The 18,079-nt window shown below is 49.8% G+C and overlaps 2 long non-coding RNA genes across 3 annotated transcripts; both read left to right on the forward strand.

Moving 5' to 3' along the window:
- The first annotated feature begins 4,993 nt into the window (after window positions 1-4,993).
- Window positions 4,994-11,688, forward strand: LOC147652031 (uncharacterized). Its single transcript, XR_015290255.1, has 3 exons — window positions 4,994-5,108; window positions 6,425-6,525; window positions 11,525-11,688. It is a non-coding gene; the product is annotated as an uncharacterized LOC147652031 (long non-coding RNA).
- A 2,219-nt stretch (window positions 11,689-13,907) lies between these two features.
- Window positions 13,908-17,644, forward strand: LOC111945523 (uncharacterized). Of its 2 annotated transcripts, XR_015290258.1 has the most exons (10): window positions 13,908-13,970; window positions 14,049-14,090; window positions 14,185-14,348; window positions 14,432-14,511; window positions 14,589-14,726; window positions 15,590-15,663; window positions 15,742-15,783; window positions 15,878-16,041; window positions 16,125-16,203; window positions 16,281-17,644. It is a non-coding gene; the product is annotated as an uncharacterized LOC111945523 (long non-coding RNA). The 2 variants fall into 2 exon arrangements; XR_015290256.1 differs by lacking the exons at window positions 13,908-13,970; window positions 14,049-14,090; window positions 14,185-14,348; window positions 14,432-14,511; window positions 14,589-14,726 and having other exon boundaries at window positions 14,728-15,663.
- Window positions 17,645-18,079: the final 435 nt, after the last annotated feature.

Consider the following 18,079-nt stretch of genomic DNA (forward strand, 5'->3'; position numbering starts at 1 on the left):
ATCTATAATAAAGAAATATATATAGGGAGATATATATAGAGACAGAGAGAGAGACATAAAAAAGAAGTAAATACAGATAATCTAAATCTAGAAAAGTCGATTAATATTCAGTATGAAAACTATAAGGATAGATGCTAATATAATATATTTTAATATCAGTTATGTCTGATATCTATGTGTATAGATAAAGAAGATCAATATGATAGAAATAAATATTACGAATATTTAAATGTAGGGGCTTTTTTTTTTATTTGGATAGAGGCATGGCATATAAATTAATAATATAGAAATGAAAATATACACATCTATAATAAAGAAATGTATATAGGGTGATAGATATGGAGATATATAGATAGGGAGATAGATAGATAGATAGATAGATAGATAGATAGATAGGTTGATAGATAGATAGATAGAGCCATAAAAAAGAAATAAATACCAGTAATCCAAATCTGGACAAGTAAATTAATGATCAGTATGAAAGCTATACAGATAGATATACAGATAGGTAATGTACTTTAATATCTGTTATGCATTATATTTGTGTGTATAAATATAGAAAATCAATATAATAGAAATAGATATTAAAAACATTTAAAACAAGGGTTTAATTGGTTTTTTCTTGGTAAGAGGCTTAAAGGCAGGGCCTTTAAATGATTAATATCGAAATGAAAATATACACGTCTATAATAAAGAAATAAATATAGGGAGATATATCTATATGTAATTTTAAATAAAAACCAAAAAAAACCAAGTAATCTAAAACTAGACAAGTAGATTAATATTCAATATGAAAAATATATGGATAGACGTTCATATATTTTTATATTGATTATGCATTATATCTATGTGTATAAATATAGATCAATATGATAGAAATAAATATTAATTACATTTAAGTGAAGGGGTATTTTGTTTTTTATTTGGTTAGAGGCAGGGCTTGCTAAGTTTCGATGGGGGGTGGGTTTTGGGGCGTTCCTCGGAGAAGAGTTTTTGGAAGGGGGTTGCACACGTGGTTTCTGGCCTCGCTTCTCTGCACGTGCAGGGGCGCCCCCCCGCCCGCCCCGGGCTGAGCTGTGCGGCAGTGCTGCCGCCGTGTGGGCACAGAGCGGTACTGCAGCTGTGCGCCGAGGCGGGCGGGGCCGGGCCGAGCGGGGGCCGAGCAGGGCCGAGCCGATCCGAAGCGGAGGGGGCCGAACCGAGCCGCAGCAGGCCGGAAAGAGCCGAGCCGAAGCGGGTCGGAAAGAGCCGAGCCGAGCCGAGCCGAGTCGGGCCCCCCCCCCCCCCCCCGGAGCCGGCCGGGAGGACCCCGGCAGAGGCGTTGGCTCCAATGCCTGCCGCCGCAGGCGCGGCCGCCGCCCAGCTACGGAGCCGCTGAGCCCCGCCGCCATCGTCCTCGCCCCGGGAAAGGCGGCGGACAATCGGGCGGAGTGCTCGGAGTCGGTCGGCGTCGGCAGGTTTTTCGTTCAGGCAAGTAAGTTAGACAGACGCGTTGAGAGCAGGGGGGGCCTTAATTCTGCCTCAACAAAGATGGCCGCTGTGCCGGAAGTGGCTTCAGCCACAACAAAGATGGCGGCGAGGAAGGGCGGAAGTGACGTCACGCCACGCACAAGATGGCTGCCCGATCGTGGCCGGCTTGACCTCCCAAGGATGGCGGCCAAAAAGGCGGGAAAATGGAAGGACCCCCGGGCGGTGGGTGCGTGCGCTTTACTGCCTGACAAACACCCCGGCGCCGACGCCGCTCCGGCGCAATTTTCCGCGGCTTTTCCGGCCGTGCGGACACGGGCTGTGCGCTTGGCGGCGCCGGGGCCGGGCGCCAGCAGGTCGGGCGCCGACAGGCAGCGGTGAAGACGCCTCTCTCTGCCGGGGTCCTTGCCACGGCCGCGTTTTGGGGCTTCTGGCACTCGCGACGACCCGTACCTCGCCGCCGCTGCTCTCGCTCCGTTCTCTCCCCCTCGGCCCCCCCCCGGGCAATGGCGGAAACCCCAATGGCATCGGGACCGAACGGTCGCTCCCCGGCCCCGGGACCGAAGCAGCCCGAGGAGGCGGCTGCTCTGTGTGTCGGAACGGTGAGAGCGGGGGCCGGGGCTGGGGCAGCTTATCAACCGAGTATATACCTGTAAAGTATAAAGATGATCAAAATAGATATTAAAAAATATTGAAGAAAAAGGGGCTGCTTGGTTTTTATTTAGTTAGAGTCAGGGCTTTTAGATAAATAGGAAAAATAAAAATAAATAAAATATTGAAAGAATGAATATATAAAGGTATAGAGAAATATATATATATATATATATATATGTATGTAGGCATAAAAATAAGTAATAGAAATATATACATATATGTTGATTTATAATCTATAATATGATTTCTGTACGTATAGATGGTAATATGATATCTTTTAGAATATGTTATGTGTTTTGTATATCAAGAAGGTATATAAATATGGTAAAAAAATATATATTAAAATATTTTTAAATACCGTTTAAGATAAAGGGACTGTTTGGTTTTTATTAGGTTAGCTTCGGGGCTTTTAAATAAATACAACAAAAATAAAAACATAGAAATGTATATTAAGTATATAAAGATATAGACATATGTGCAACCAGAAAAGTAAAGAAATAGAAGTAATGCCAATATATACAAACAGATTTATATTTAATATATATGTTATATATATATATTTTATATATGTATTATATACATAATGAATATATATCATTAAAATGTATGTAATATATTTAATATATAATAACATACGTATACACGTTAAAATAATTTATTTTGATACTTTATATATTGCTTGTCATATATAAATGAATATAGTATATAAATTTAAACATGTGTGGTGGAAATAGATGTTAATTTGTATTTTTTTTTTATTTTCATTGTTTTGGTATGTTTCTCGGAGGCAATCCTCCCCTTGCAGCTGCTGACAGCACGGAAAAGCTGTGTGCTTCGTGGTGTCTATTGCCCAGCTGGCAACGATTCCCTTGTGTTTGGTGCATTAAGTCACACACTGGTTTGTATCCACAAAGGAAAGGCATGCAGAAGGCAGCACCATCACCCCAGCCCTGCAGTCAGGAGTCCATCAGCTTTCCCCACAGTGAACGTGGTTAAGGTCTCCTTAACCAAAGGAAAACTCAGCACCACTACAGATGTACAGAACAGCAATTTATCCACTGGGGCCCTCCGACACACTTTGCCCATTGTGTGTCCAGAAGACTCCAAGTACTGACTTTACATGTCCACAAGCATGGCCAAAGCCACACATACAGAGCAACACCAAGTTCTCACAGTGTACCAAGAGAAACAAAGATTTAATAACATTATTTCTTAGACAACTGTTGGGGATGAAGTCAAATGTAAAGAAAAAATGGAAATGTAAAAAATCATGGATGTTAGTGCACACGGATAGAGAGTTTCTGCTTTTGAGCTCCGCAGATGTTTTTTTCTTTCCTCTTTCCCTTCTTGTGTGAGCTGCCTTTGAGTCAGTTATGTTATGTTGAGCTCTTGTGGGCACAGAGCGGTACTGCCGCTGTGCCCCGACCGGGGCCCTGCCCCGCTCCGCTGGGTGACGGGGGGGAGGCGGCAGCGGGAGCTACGGCAGTTCCGCGGCTGCCGAGCCTGGGGAGGGAGTGAGCGGGGCGGTGTCTGTAAATAGCAGGGAGGGGTGAAATAGTGTTAAGTGTGTAAAGTGACACGGCTGGGAGCAGGGACACTGCGCTAAAAGGAGCGGCGGCCGTGCAGGCCGGCGGCTAAGAATAGCAGCAGTGGCGGGCGGCAGATCAGTTTCAGCTTCACGGACGGACTGCGGGGAGAAGGACGGTGAGCAGCGGACCCGCAGCAGGCGAGGGGCGGGCACTTAGGTATTTTGCTAAGGTGTTTACCTCGGCCAGCACCTAACTGGGCAGTCCAAGTCCCCACAGAAGAGGAACCGCTGCGAGGGAAGAGGCGCTCAGAGCCCGCAGCGAGCTGTGCACGCCTTCCCCACCGCCGCTCCCTGCTCCGCGCTGCCATCGCAGCTTTGCGAGCTGGCACCACACCCGGGCGAGTTGGCGGCTACGCCCCTCCCCGCCCCCTGCCCCGAGTGCCGCTGGGGCGCTCCGATAGAGGCTCTGCGGGGGCCTTTTAGGCGGGACCAGGGCAATAGAGAGGGCTGGAGAAGGGGACGGGAGTCTGGCGAGAGGGGCCCAGGGCGACCGCGGACCCTGCGAGCACCCCTGGCTCTGCCTAACTGAGCACCTCGCGCTCCCATGGGCCGCAGCCTCAAAGCTTCTGCCAATCCCGGTGGATTGGTTCTAGGTCAGGGTTCTAGGTCAGGGTTCTAGGTCAGGGTTCTAGGTTATGGTTCTAGGTTATGGTTCTAGGTCAGGGCTCTAGGTTATGGTTCTAGGTTAGGGTTCTAGGTCATGGTTCTAGGTTATGGTTCTAGGTCGTGGTTCTAGGTTATGGTTCTAGATCAGGGTTCTAGGTCAGGGTTCTAGGTCAGGGTTCTAGGTCAGGGTTCTAGGTTATGGTTCTAGGTCAGGGTTCTAGGTTATGGTTCTAGGTCAGGGTTCTAGGTCAGGGTTCTAGGTGGCCAATCACAGCCACCCTTTGAATCCAGGCGCGGTCTCGCCAAGCTCAGCCCGCTCAGTCGTGGCCCGTTCCCGCTCCCCCGTTTTGCTGGGGTGCCGCTCCGGCCGCTGTCGCTTTGGGAGCCGGCGGAGCCGAGCTGCCGCAGCCCCGAGAGGTGCTGCTGGGTCCCGGGAAGGGTGGGCGGGGGCTCCCCGTTCAGGTCCCGGCCGTAACTTCGCCCAAAGAAACGGGGAGAAGGGGGGGAGCGGGCGGGATCGCGGGAGCGGGGCCTGAGGGGACAGCGGGGGGTCGCGGAGGCGAGCGCGGCGGGAACGGGCGGGCTGGGATTGGCGGGCCCGGCGCTGCCTCGGGCTGTGATTGGCTGGGCTGGCCGGTGTGGGCTATAAATAGCGTGAGCTGGAGGGGTGCGGGCCTTAGTTCGGCGGCGAGCGGTGGAGAGGCGGGCGGTGGCGGGAGGTGCGCGGATGTGATCCAGGGAGCGCCGGTGCGCCAGGACGGGAGCCCTGCGCTCGCTGATCCGGGGAGCGCCGGTGAGGTCGGGCGCCATGCCCGTGTCTGCCGGGGCCAGCATCTGGGGGCCGGCGATGTCTTGGGGCGGCAGGGCTGGTCGTGGCCAATTCTTTCTGCCACGTCCTGGGCTTTTCAGGCGGCCGGAGGCGGGTGCGGGGTCTGGAGTGGCACAGGGAGATGAGCTGCTGCTTCTGTGTGACAGAGAGGAGCTGTTTTGTAGTTTCTGGATCGAAGATAATGTTTAAAATACCGGGAATAAAGCTGGGTTTTTTTCTCTTTTTATTATTTTAGTTTGATTTTATTTAAAATAATAACGATTTTCTTTATTACATTGCTTTGTTTTGCTCGTTCTATTAAAATAATAAAATTATTATTAATTATAATTATTTTTAACAAGATATATTGTTATCTTTATTAGTTTAAATATTAATAAATAATGATTAAATATTATCTACAATTATTAAATATTATTTGTCAATTATTATTTTATTAAATATTTATTATTTATTAGTTTGTTATTATTTACTAATTATTTAATACGATTAATTAAATATTAATTAAATCTTATTCATTACTAATTATTTAATTAAATATTTATTAATAGTTAGCTAATATTTATTATTATTTCTGATTATTAATTAAATATTATTGATTAATTACTAATTAGTTAAATAGTGATTAATTTTATTAGTTTGTTATTATTATTTATTATTTAATTATTAATAGTAATTAAATATTATTTATTAATTAATTCTTAAAATTAATTACTTTAGGGGCTTTTTTGCTGGATAGCTGATGTTAATTCAGTAGAGATTGTGGGGCTGGGGCTGAAACACCCATTGTGGGACCAGTGGAGACATAAAGCCCCAGGGTGTGGAATAAAGACCTTGGCACTTGAATCATGCCTAAACCAATGTGGGGCAATGGAAATACTGAGGCTGGAGCTGGATAAATGCCATGGGGGAAGGGGATGGAGCTGCAGCTCAGGGCCTGCAGAAGGTGCCTGGGGGATTTGCAGCCCCTGTCTGCTGGTACCAAGGAGAGTCTGAGGGTCTGGGGGCTGGGAGGGCTCCAGGGCCTGAGAACCAGCCCAAGGGCACCTTTTGGGATGGGGGAGCAGGGGCCCAATGGCTATTCCCAGCCCCTGGTAATGCCTGGGGGGGGTGAGGGGGGGCCTTTGGGCAAGTGCTGGGCTGAGACCCAGGGGGAGGGGGAAGGTACCTGTTGGGCTAGAGGCCTCAAGTGTCCCCAAAGTTGGGCTCCCATTAGGGTGGGTAGGACAGTATCTAGAGACATTGAAGTGATAGTAATAACTGACTTGTGGCCTTATCAACAGCCCTGGGTTGCAGTGAGAAGCGGGAGCAACTTTCAGCCACCAGAAGTGGGAAGCTGAGGAGCAGGAACTCAGGAATCAGAGCTGGAGCAGACAGAAACATGGTAGGGTTTAGGGTAAAACTGTTGTGGGGCTGGGATAAGGAATATGGAGCTGGGATGTGAACTGCGTGGCTGGAGCTGAAATCAGTGTAAGGGCGGGGATAGGGCCTTGCAGAGCTGTTCCTCCAGTAAGGATGGTCAGGTTGGGGCTGGAATGTGGGTTCAAGAGCTAAGCTCAAACCACAGGGAGCTAGAGCTAAAACAGAGATCCTGCCTGGAGAGCCAGAAAGCAGCATGATGTGTCACTGCTGGGAAGATGAGGAGGCAGAAGGATAGCACAAGAGCTGGCAGTCAAATAAAGCTTGTGGGACTGAAGCTGAAGTCACTGGGGCTGGGATGGGGACTGCTGCAAACACTGTTCTGAGGGCATAGTGACTGTACATGTGGGAAGCAAGCATAGAATGGTACACAACGGGGCAGGCTGTAAATACAGTAAAGATTGCTTTGGGGTTGGGATGGGGTTGGAGTGGCATTTCTCGGCCTTGAGGTGAAACCTCAGAGCTGGAACCAAGAACAAAGACCCTTTGTCTCAACCTGGAGCAGCTTCACCTAGCAGAGCGGAGGGAAAAGGAAGTGGATGTGGAGCTGGAAGAAGAGAGCTTGCAGTGAAATAAAGCTCGTGGGCCAAGAGCTGAAATCACTGGGGCAGGGAAGGGATCACTAGGACTGGAGCTATAATCACTGGGGCTGGGATAGAGACTGATAGTGGTATTGACACGGCTGGGTGAGATAACTGTGGTAGCATTCATATGCTGAAATCACTGTAGGTCAGTAATATTGATGTTGGGGCAGGGTCAAAGGGCTGAGGTCAAGTGCAAAAGGTCAGGGGTCAATGGTTAAATTGGAAAGTCAGGGATTCAAACTTCAAGGGTCACATGTGAATGGTCAGGGTTCAAAGATCAAGAGTAAAGGGTCCAAGGTGCAATGTTATGGGTTAATTTTCCAAGGTTATGTGGTTCAAGGTCAATTATCAGGGAATCAAACTTCAGAGAGCTAAAGTCAAGAGTCAAAGGTCAAAATTCAGAGGTTAAGAGTAAAAGGTCAATGGGAGGTTGCCAGGGATTTGCAGGGAAGAGGAGTATTTATAAACTTTATCCATATTTCCCTGTAATTCCGGGTGTTCGGATTTCATTTGTGCTCGTCAGGATAAGCCATAAACAAGCCCCTGAACTCTGCATCCATGTGTCAAGCACTTCCACAGAAAGGCAAGTCAGCAGTGATTCTAGAGGAAAAATTAGAGGTGATGGCTTATGATCCATGGGGAATTACATTGGGAATTGTGAAACTCAAACACATGGAATTGTGGAGGTGGAATTCCATTTTCAGCCTTGGGCACCAGGAGGAGGAGAAGTGTCCTGATCCATAGCAAGGAAAGCCTGGTGCCCCAGTGTGTCAGGTGCAGACAATGTCCTGTCCAAGGAATGAGCGACAAGTTCCTTCTGCCCCTCCCCTCACCCGTAGGATGGCAACAGCACAAACTGAATTGTGAGGTTGATGAGCTCTCAGAGCAGCCCCAGGTGTGAGCAGTTATGGTAAAGAATGGGTGGGTCCTGCCCGGGGCTATTTTAGGGGGAGGGTTTCTGTCACTTCGCTTGAGCATGGAGTGTGGAGCAGTTGGAGCAGAGGGATTTTTGGTGAGCTCCTGGGGGATATTTCATGGAGTAGTACTGGGAGTGTCTCATAGGATCTGGGAGAACAGCTGGATACACCTGGACATGGAGCATTGTTTAAAGCAGCAACTGAGCCAAGTAAGCCTGTGTGGGTTCGCAGGGATTTGCAAAAGGGATTTTCCCTTTTGATTTCATTTTGCCGTTTGCTCCCCAATTCCCCCCGGAAGAAATGGGTATTATGAGGACAAAAGGGGGGCATAAATTGAGGGAAGAAACTCCTGTTATTATCTATTTTTACACTGGGGGGGAGTCCACCTATGATTTTAAGGGTGCTGATTGGAGGAAAACCTGCCTTTTCCAGGGTGTTAGGGGTATCAGTGAACAGTGAATCCCCATGTTCCATTTTAAATGGAAGGGGGGAAATATTGTTGCTATTTTATGGGTTTGACTTGAGGGGAACCCCCCACTTTCCATCATCCTGAGGTTTAAATTGAGAAGGAAGCCTTATAGTCACTACTTTTTAAGGGTCTGATTGAGTGTTCCCCTTTTCCTATCATTTGAGAGATTTCAATCAAGGGAAAAACAACTTTTTACTTTTAGGGGATTAAATTGAAGGGGGGGAGCACTCATTTATTTGCCATCGTATTGGTTTAAGAAGGCACGAACACCCCCCCACTGCCTCAGTTTCCGGGGTTCAATTGACAGAAACACCGGCTTTTCCAGCATTAGGCGGGGTCACATGGAGCCGTGGCGCTGCTTTTGAGAGCGATTCTGACCCCTTACAGCCCTGCACGGCAGCGCTTCTGGCATTCCCTGGGGAATTTGGCGGCTTGGCAGCCCCCGAGGAGTGACAGAGCCGTGCTGAGGCCGGGCGGGCAGGCGGGAGCCGCGGCGCGGAGCTGTGTCTGTCCCGGCTGCTCTGTCCGCTCCGGGCGCGGGGCTCGGGCACCGCCGGGGCCCCTTCGGGCCGGTCCCGGTGCCGCTGGGCGGGCCGGGCTCTCCCGGGGCCGGAGCTGCCCCCGCCCGCCGGAGGAGCCGCTTTCCGGCCGGGAGCGCGGGGCCGCCCCCGGGTGCCGAGTGCCGCCGCTGCCGGGGCTCGCGTGGCTCCCCCGGTCCCCCCGCACCTGGAGCGGCACCAGCCCGGGAGCGAGTCCCGGCGGGGGCGCTGGGGGACACTTGTGGCTTGTCAGCTTCAGAGTGCGCTGGCAAAAGCCGCTGGGAGGAGGGGAGGGGGAAAAGCCCGACCTGCCGGGCTTTTTGTCTCGGGGCTTTGTCGATATTGCTCTTTAGCCGAGCTGTGCCTTTAAATAACGATGTGGTGCCTTCTAGAAACTGTGTCCAATACCTTTTGTACCCTCGCAGAAGGGCTTCGAGCTCAGGTTTTTCCATTGCCGAGTTAACTGCAGGTCCGAGCTGGCAGCGTCCCGTGCATCTGGGGTGTGTGAATCTGTTTGTGATGTTCATTTCCCCTGGATGCAGAGCTGGGCTTTTCGGGCAGACTGTATTTCTCAAGCCTCGGGGTTTATTTAAGCCTTACACGCGATTTTCTGGAGACGCGGGCCGAGTGAGAACTTTGTCTTGGTGCTGTACTGGGGAATGGAATGCAGGGGGTCCCCGCAATATCCCCGTGGAAGCTGGAATGTCCGAGGGAATGGATGTGACAATTCTCGGGGCTGAACCTGGCTCCCAGCGCTCTGCAGCGTAGGATGCGAGAGAGCAGGGCCGGGGGACAGCAGGGTAGGGACAGCGAGGTGCTTCGTGCTCTGGGTTTGGTGTTGATGTTTCCAGAGCCAGAGCAGGTTGATTTGGTTCAGGTGCACTGGAACAGGATCCAAACCTTGGAAAGGTCTGAGACCAATTGGGAGGAAATGTTTTAAAATGAATGTGTTTCTTGATAGAAATCAGGTTTCAGTTAGTTTTTTAATAGATTTTAAAGGAAATTTTTTTTTGAGGAAAAGTGAAAAAAATGTTTATTTCAATAAGTAGGGCGTAGGAAGAAGAATGAATAACGTTAGATAGTTTATTTGTTGTGGAGTAGAGATCAGGAGATTTAGAAGGTTTTGTGGTTTTTATTCACGTGTGTTTGGGATGTGGCGTGGGTCTTTTTGAGCCGTGGGGTGTTTTGGTGGTAGCTTGGGTTTTGGGATTGGAGTCAAGTTGAACAGTTTTAGAAGAAGTTACTATGGTTTTGGCAATTATTTTGTATTCACTAATCAATGATGTCAGGAAAATTAATCCACAAACACCAGAGGTTTATGTCCAAAAAGGAGACGGAGGAGTCCTTTTACTTTATTCAAATAAAGGGAGAGGCCATGGGGCATTCCCCTGGGGTTTCTCAAATTTTTGGAGGGCACAGCCTCCTTTTTTATCCTAATTCCCGGCCGCTTGTCCCTTCTCCCTTTCCCCATAGGCTGAGGTACTTGACAGGTACAGACTGCCCGGAACGCCTGACACCTGGGGTACCTTTTCCCCCTCCACCCCCAATGCATAATCCCTTCTTAACTTTTATGGAACTCCTAGTGTTCTTTCAGTGCCTCTTTGATCTTCTACTGGAATTCATCCCATTGTTTCTGTCGTCTGCCACTGATAGCTACATCTTATCAACTGACCCACAGCTTGTTTGTAAAGACAAGCTCATCATTCCTTTCAGTGTGATGTGTGGAGTTCAATAGGGTTGCTTTTTATTTATGTTTAACTTTGCTGATGTGATAAGAACTGTTAGTGAAAGAGCATAGCATCTGTTTTTGCTGGTGGTTGTATGGCGTGGCTTTTGTTTGTGTTACCTGTTTTGGGGTTTTTTTTGTTAGTGAGATTAAACTTTATTTTGGGGTTAATTTGTGATTATTTTAAAGATTTTAGTGCAATTTAGGTTTTTGATTTGGGGGTGCTGTGATGAGACTGCTTTATTTGTTTTATGTGGTATTGGTGGTGTGGATAGAGGGAATACTTGTTTTTAAAATTTATTTTAGTATTGTTAGTTTAAGTGTTAGGATGCATTGTGTTTCAGTGTTGAATCTTTTTGAGGCGGTTTGGATTTTTTCTAGGTTAAGATTTTTTTCCCTTGGCTGGTGGAGGTATTGTGACTTTATTGATCATATGGGTGAGAATTTGATGCTGTTTGTTTTTTGGTTATTTTTTTTTTTAGGAATTAGATTTTTGCAGTAGACCTGGAAGAATTCACTTTATTTCAAAGCATACTAGTTTAATCACATAAAGGTTCCCATATTAACTCGTAATATTAGATTCTTTTTCTCATTTAGGTTTTCCAGAATTTACTGTTGATTTAGCAATCAAGCAGGGATGGCACTTCGTTCTTGAAAAGATGGCTATGGAAAAACCTGTGTCTAACAACAAGTACCTGACAGAGGGCAATGATTTTGCTGTTATTACAGGGCCAAATACGAGTGGCAAATCAACTTTGGCATGGAACTGCTGGAGGAGAGGAGTTTCTGGTGGGCTCCCAGTGGCATCTGATGGAGTGACGGTGAGAGCATCTCATAGGGTCTGGGGGAGCACGTGGATGCACCTGGACGTGGAGCACTGCATAAAGGAGGTGGTGAGGGACAAAGCTTTCTGCCAGGAAGCAGCACCTGAACAGCTGAGCCAGTGTGGATTTGCAGGGGTGATCTTTCTCCTTTTCCCTTTTGATTTCATCTTGGCAGTCCTTCCTCAGTGCCCTCAATCTGTCACAAGAATTCCAAAAATAAAACGGCTGAGTGAACAGTGAAAAGAAGGGGTATAGGTAAGGTGGAGTTCAGGTGTACCCCACCCCGAACCCTAAACAGCAGCCCTAACAGCGCTCCCGTTTCCTTGAGAGAGCTGCAGGCAGGAACCCTAAAGCAGCAGAGTGCCAGAACCCCCGAGAGGTGCAGGCAGTTCCCTGGTGCTAGGGCCAGCCAGGAAGAGATAGTGGGGGGACGATCCGCAGGGTTGGGGAAACAGGGGGTTTCCCGCCCCGCCCCACCCTGGGCTCTCTGTCCCTCCGCAGCCGGGGATTGCTCCCACCCCTCCTCGAGGCGGCGGTTGGTAAGGCTTCGTGCCTGGCCTCCGCAAAGAGTTCGGCTCTGTCAGCCTCTGCCCTGTCTCAGGGCCAAACTTAGGTAGGGTAGGGAGCAACTGTGGATTGCCTGGTCCGGGCTAAGGGACATCTCTTGGGGCCTATGGATAAGGAGCATCCCCGGTTGCAAGCGTAGGGTTGTAAGTTTGTAGGGTTCAGCGGGGCAGCTTGGCAGTGACACGGAGAGGCTGAGGGAGGGCTTCAGAGGTCAAGGGCTCGAGGGCTGGAGACAAACAGAGAAAATAAAAGGGGTATAGGTTGGGATATAAGGTAGAGTACAGGACTATTCAAACCCTAAACAGTAGCCCTAACAGCGCTCCCGTTTCCTTGAGACAGCTGCAGGCAGGAACCGTAAAGCAGCAGAGTGCCAGAACCCCCGAGAGGTGCAGGCAGTTCCCTGGTGCTAGGGCCAGCCAGGAAGCGATAGTGAGTGCTCGGGCCTACTGCTGTCATATAAGCTGGGGTTTCTATCCTTGGGGTATCCTGGGCTCCCTGTCCCTCACTGACTGGAGAGTCTTCCTCCCCTCCTTGAGGTGGTGGTCATTTGGCTGTCAGCCAATACTGCTGTGAAGCAAGCCTCTGCCTCCCTGTGGGGTGAAGTGTGCAGCCCATGAACCTGGGCATTCTCTAGAGAAGGTAAGTGCTGGGTTTTCACAGATGTGCCACTAAGATCCTGCATTGATATTTGGTCTTCTTGGTTGTAGCTGACCAGGAGACGACATCCTGGCAATGGCAGGAGCTTCCCAGATGGCGAGGAGGCCTTCCTTCACACCCCATGTGGATCCACCCCACCAAGCATCCGAGAGCTGAGTCGAAGGCTACGACCCGCCGAGGGGATGAAAGCGGGGTGCCGGGTCGGGGCTCGTGACCTGGGATATTTGAGTCAGCTTTGGGGACGGGGAGGTCCAGGCTGTGGCCCCTTAGGCCGCACGGTGGGAGAGCCTCACTTTTGTTCACAGTGCTGAGGTGTGCAGGACAGAGCAGCCTCGGGGCGCGTCGTGTCACTTGTCCGTCGTGCCTTCTGTGTCTTTTGTGCCTCTTGTGTTGTACGTGCCTTGCCCTATCTCTTCTGGGGGCTTACCAGAAACCCCAGCATCACTTATAGCATCTCCAATCTCTGGGCTCCTCGGCTCGGCTGCTCTCAGAGGCCTTGGAATCGCGTCTCTTTTGAAAAGCATCCGATCGGATGTCTTTTAGATGTTTTCTTCCGAGCTGTGTCAACAGCCGTGCGCCGCGAGGATCCATTGTTGCGGCTTAGGACTTGAAGAAACGCAAAGATAGGTAGGGGACTGCGGCCCTCAGGTTCTTGAGCATCTGTCTTGGCAGTTCCTGGAGTTAATTGTTCCATCAGCATCTTCTTCCTCCCGGGTTCTGTGAGCTTCATCAGCTCGCCTTCATTCTCACCCGGCTCATCTCGTTCCGCATTCTCTCAGTCCTTGCGGCCGTCCTTGTGGCCCAGAGTTTTGTCTCCCCATTGTGTCCCCTCGTCGGGTGTCTGGTGTGTCACGGGTGTCTGGGTGTAGTTGTCCCGGAGCTGCTCTGCCCTGCTGCCCAGCCTGGCTGTAGGTGTAAAAGGCCAAGTCCCAGGCCCCCGTAATTTGAAATCTGTGATGTAGGGTGTAGTTGGGGTCTAGAACATATTCCTAGATCAACACAAGATGTCCGGAGCTGTGAAGTTACCCTGCAGCACTTTGACTTTTGTCTCAGCTCTCTTTCAGATGCGGATGGATGAAATCGGTGGCAGAGCGCCCCATCCAGGGTAAGGGGGTTCCCCCGAGAAGGTAGGTCAGTGTTTGTCTTTGCAGGGCAACTGGAACCGGTCCCTGTGTTACAGGTCTCCTCTTTGTCTTTATTTTTAGGAAATAGAGCCGGCTAGCAGTAGTCAAGGTGAAGCGGGCAAGGTGAGCGTTGACTGGTGGAGGGAGGCTGTTGTTATCGCTGGGCTCTCAGTTTCAGGTGCGACGCCAAGCGTCCCTCCTTGTTTGCGTGCTTTAGGCGGTCCAGTCGCGTTTCGTCGAGACCCCGTCGCCAGCCGGCCGGCACGCCTGCTTCGCCGCTCCCGTGAGCCCTGCGGAAGCGTCACAGGGACCGCGTGACGGAGCCTTTTCCACGTAAAGGGGCTGTGTGGCTGGCCTTCAGGAAGGGGCCGAGGGCTTCCCGTGAGTTGGGGATGTGGGGGGGAGGAGCGAGGGCCTGTTCAAGTCTCAGCAATGCCACATCACTTTTTCTTCTCTTAACTCAGGCGCGCCCTGTGCTGATGGCGTCCGGCACCCGGCATGTCCGTAGCATGTGGCCTCAGGACACAGCCATTCATAGGAGACCGTGAATAGCGGAATTGTCGGGTTTTGGCTGACGCCCTACAAAGATCAGCTGCTGATTTTCTGTTTTATTTATTGTAGCTGACCTGGAGATGATATCCTGGAGATGGCAGGAACTTTCTGGATGGCGAGGCGGCCTTCCTTGGCGCTCCGTGTGGATCCTCCCCAGCGGGCATTCGAGAGCATAGTCGATGACTGAGATCCGCAGAGTGGATGAAAGTTGGGACTAGTCGGGACTCGTGACCTGGAATATTTGAGTCAGCTTTGGGGACGGGGAGGTCCAGGCTGTGGCCCCTTAGGCCGCACGGTGGGAGAGCCTCACTTTTGTTCACAGTGCTGAGGTGTGCAGGACAGAGCAGCCTCGGGGTGCGTCGTTTCACTTGTCCATTGTGCCTTCTGTGTCTTTTGTGCCTCTCGTGTTGTATGTGCCTTCCCTTATCCCTTCTGGGGGCTTACCAGAAACCCTGACGCCGTTCTTAGCATCTCCAATCTCTGGGCTCCTCGGCTCGGCTGCTCTCAGAGGCCTTGGAATCGCGTCTCTTTTGAAAAGCATCCGATCGGATGTCTTTTAGACGTCTTCTTCCGAGCTGTGTCAACAGCCGTGCGCCGCGAGGATCCATTGTTGCGGCTTAGGACTTGAAGAAACGCAAAGATAGGTAGGGGACTGCGGCCCTCAGGTTCTTGAGCATCTGTCTTGGCAGTTCCTGGAGTTAATTGTTCCATCAGCATCTTCTTCCTCCCGGGTTCTGTGAGCTTCATCAGCTCGCCTTCATTCTCACCCGGCTCATCTCGTTCCGCATTCTCTCAGTCCTTGCGGCCGTCCTTGTGGCCCAGAGTTTTGTCTCCCCATTGTGTCCCCTCGTCGGGTGTCTGGTGTGTCACGGGTGTCTGGGTGTAGTTGTCCCGGAGCTGCTCTGCCCTGCTGCCCAGCCTGGCTGTAGGTGTAAAAGGCCAAGTCCCAGGCCCCTGTAATTTGAAATTTGTGATGTAGGGTGTAGTTGGGGTCTAGAACATATTCCTAGATCAACACAAGATGTCCGGAGCTGTGAAGTTACCCTGCAGCACTTTGACTTTTGTCTCAGCTCTCTTTCAGATGCGGACGGATGAAATCGGTGGCAGAGCGCCCCATCCAGGGTAAGGGGGTTCCCCCGAGAAGGTAAGTCAGTGTTTGTCTTTGCAGGGCAACTGGAACCGGTCCCTGTGTTACAGGTTTCCTCTTTGTCTTTATTTTTAGGAAATAGAGCCAGCTAGCAGCAGTCAAGGTGAAGTGGGCAAGGTGAGCGTTGACCGGTGGAGGGAGGCTGTTGTTATCGCTGGGCTCTCAGTTTCTGGTGCGACGCCAAGCGTCCCTCCTTGTTTGCGTGCTTTAGGCGGTCCAGTCGCGTTTCGTCGAGACCCCGTCGCCAGCCGGCCGGCACGCCTGCTTCGCCGCTCCCGTGAGCCCTGCGGAAGCGTCACAGGGACCGCGTGACGGAGCCTTTTCCACGTAAAGGGGTCGTGTGGGTGGCCTTCAGGAAGGGGCCGAGGGCTTCCCGTGAGTTGGGGATGTCGGGGGGAGGAGCGAGGGCCTGTTCAAGTCTCAGCAATGCCACATCACTTTTTCTTCTCTTAACTCAGGCGCGCCCTGCGACGACGCTGCCTGGTCCCGGCGTGGCCGTATCGTGCGGCCTCAGGACACGGCCATTCGCAGGAGACCGTGAGTAGCGGAATTGTCGGGTTTTGGCCGACGCCCTGCACAGATCAGCTGCTGATTTTCTGTTTTATTTTTTGTAGCTGACGGAGAGACGACAGCCTGGCGATGGCAGGAACTTCCCGGATAGCCAGGCGGCCTTCCTTGGCGCTCCGTGTGGATCCTCCCCAGCGGGCATCCGAGAGCTGAGTCAAAGGCTACCACCCGCAGAGGGGATGAAAGCGGGGTGCCGGGTCGGGACTTGTGACCTGGGATATTTGAGTCAGCTTTGGGGACGGGGAGGTCCAGGCTGTGGCCCCTTAGGCCACACGGTGGGAGAGCCTCACTTTTGTTCACAGTGCTGAGGTGTGCAGGACAGAGCAGCCTCGGGGTGCATCGTTTCACTTGTCCGTCGTGCCTTCTGTGTTTTTTGTGCCTCTTGTTGTTGTATGTGCCTTCCCTTATCCCTTCTGGGGGCTTACCAGAAACCCCAGCATCACTTATAGCATCTCCGATCTCTGGGCTCCTCGGCTTGGCAGCTCTCAGAGGCCTTGGAATCGCGTCTCTTTTGAAAAGCATCCGATCGGATGTCTTTTAGACCTCTTCTTCCGAGCTGTGTCAACAGCCGTGCGCCGCGAGGATCCATTGTTGCGGCTTAGGACTTGAAGAAACGCAAAGACAGGTAGGGGACTGCGGCCCTCAGGTTCTTGAGCATCTGTCTTGGCAGTTCCTGGAGTTAATTGTTCCATCAGCATCTTCTTCCTCCCGGGTTCTGTGAGCTTCATCAGCTCGCCTTCATTCTCACCCGGCTCATCTCGTTCCGCATTCTCTCAGTCCTTGCGGCCGTCCTTGTGGCCCAGAGTTTTGTCTCCCCATTGTGTCCCCTCGTCGGGTGTCTGGTGTGTCACTGGTGTCTGGGTGTAGTTGTCCCGGAGCTGCTCTGCCCTGCTGCCCAGCCTGGCTGTAGGTGTACAAGGCCAAGTCCCAGGCCCCTGTAATTTGAAATTTGTGACATAGGTTTTACTTTGGAATCTAGAGGCTTTTCCTAGATCAACACAAGATGTCTGCATCTGTGAAGTTATCCTGCAGCGCTTTGAGTTTTGTCTTAGCTTTCTAAGCATTTTATTATTTGCTGCCCAATGTGGGGTTCAGAAGAGTAAGGAAAACCCATGCTGATTATGTTGTATTGGTGCTTAATGTGTGCTGGGATAAAGGACTTTGTAATGGTGTTACTTAAGTTCATGTCTCTCAGGGTGGAGGCCTTTATGTTGTTCTAGTCTCTGAGCTTTTTGGAGGTTTTAATGCCTTTCTTGTCCCTAAGTTTATTTTCTTATCCAAAAATAACTCCAATACTGTCCCTACTACATAACTTTCACAGTAAAAGAGAACAGATTACTATAGCTGTTATGCTAAGGTCAGTAATAATGATGGATAAAAACTTTATAAAAGTACTGAAATTTGTACCAAATAGCTTTAGTTTATTGTTTCTTTGGCCTACCCTACATCCCAATCCCAGTAATATGTTTTAAAAGTGTATTAGTAATTATACCCTGTTTATTAGAAGAGGAGCAAAAAACCCCACTACACTCTTTTTACTAATAATTCATACCCCATCATAAAAGTAAAACAAAACACAAAAAGCTATATAAAACCTAACACAACCCAATCTGCTTAAAAAAACCTCAACAGCTTACTAAACTGAAAACCATTCAATGAGCCCTAAGCATTACTAAAAACAACCTAACCACATCTCTACCTTCTAATTCATAAATAATAATCAATGCTCTATAAAAATAACTTAAGATTAACATTAACATTAACAATAAAAAAAATTAAGCTACTAAAAAATAAGAAATCACTACAAAAACAAACTAACTGTAAAAATCCATCATATAATATATTC

The sequence above is a fragment of the Cyanistes caeruleus genome, chromosome 8, assembly GCF_971803275.1.
Source record: "Cyanistes caeruleus chromosome 8, bCyaCae1.hap1.1, whole genome shotgun sequence".
In the NCBI taxonomy this organism is placed as follows: Eukaryota; Metazoa; Chordata; class Aves; order Passeriformes; family Paridae; genus Cyanistes; species Cyanistes caeruleus.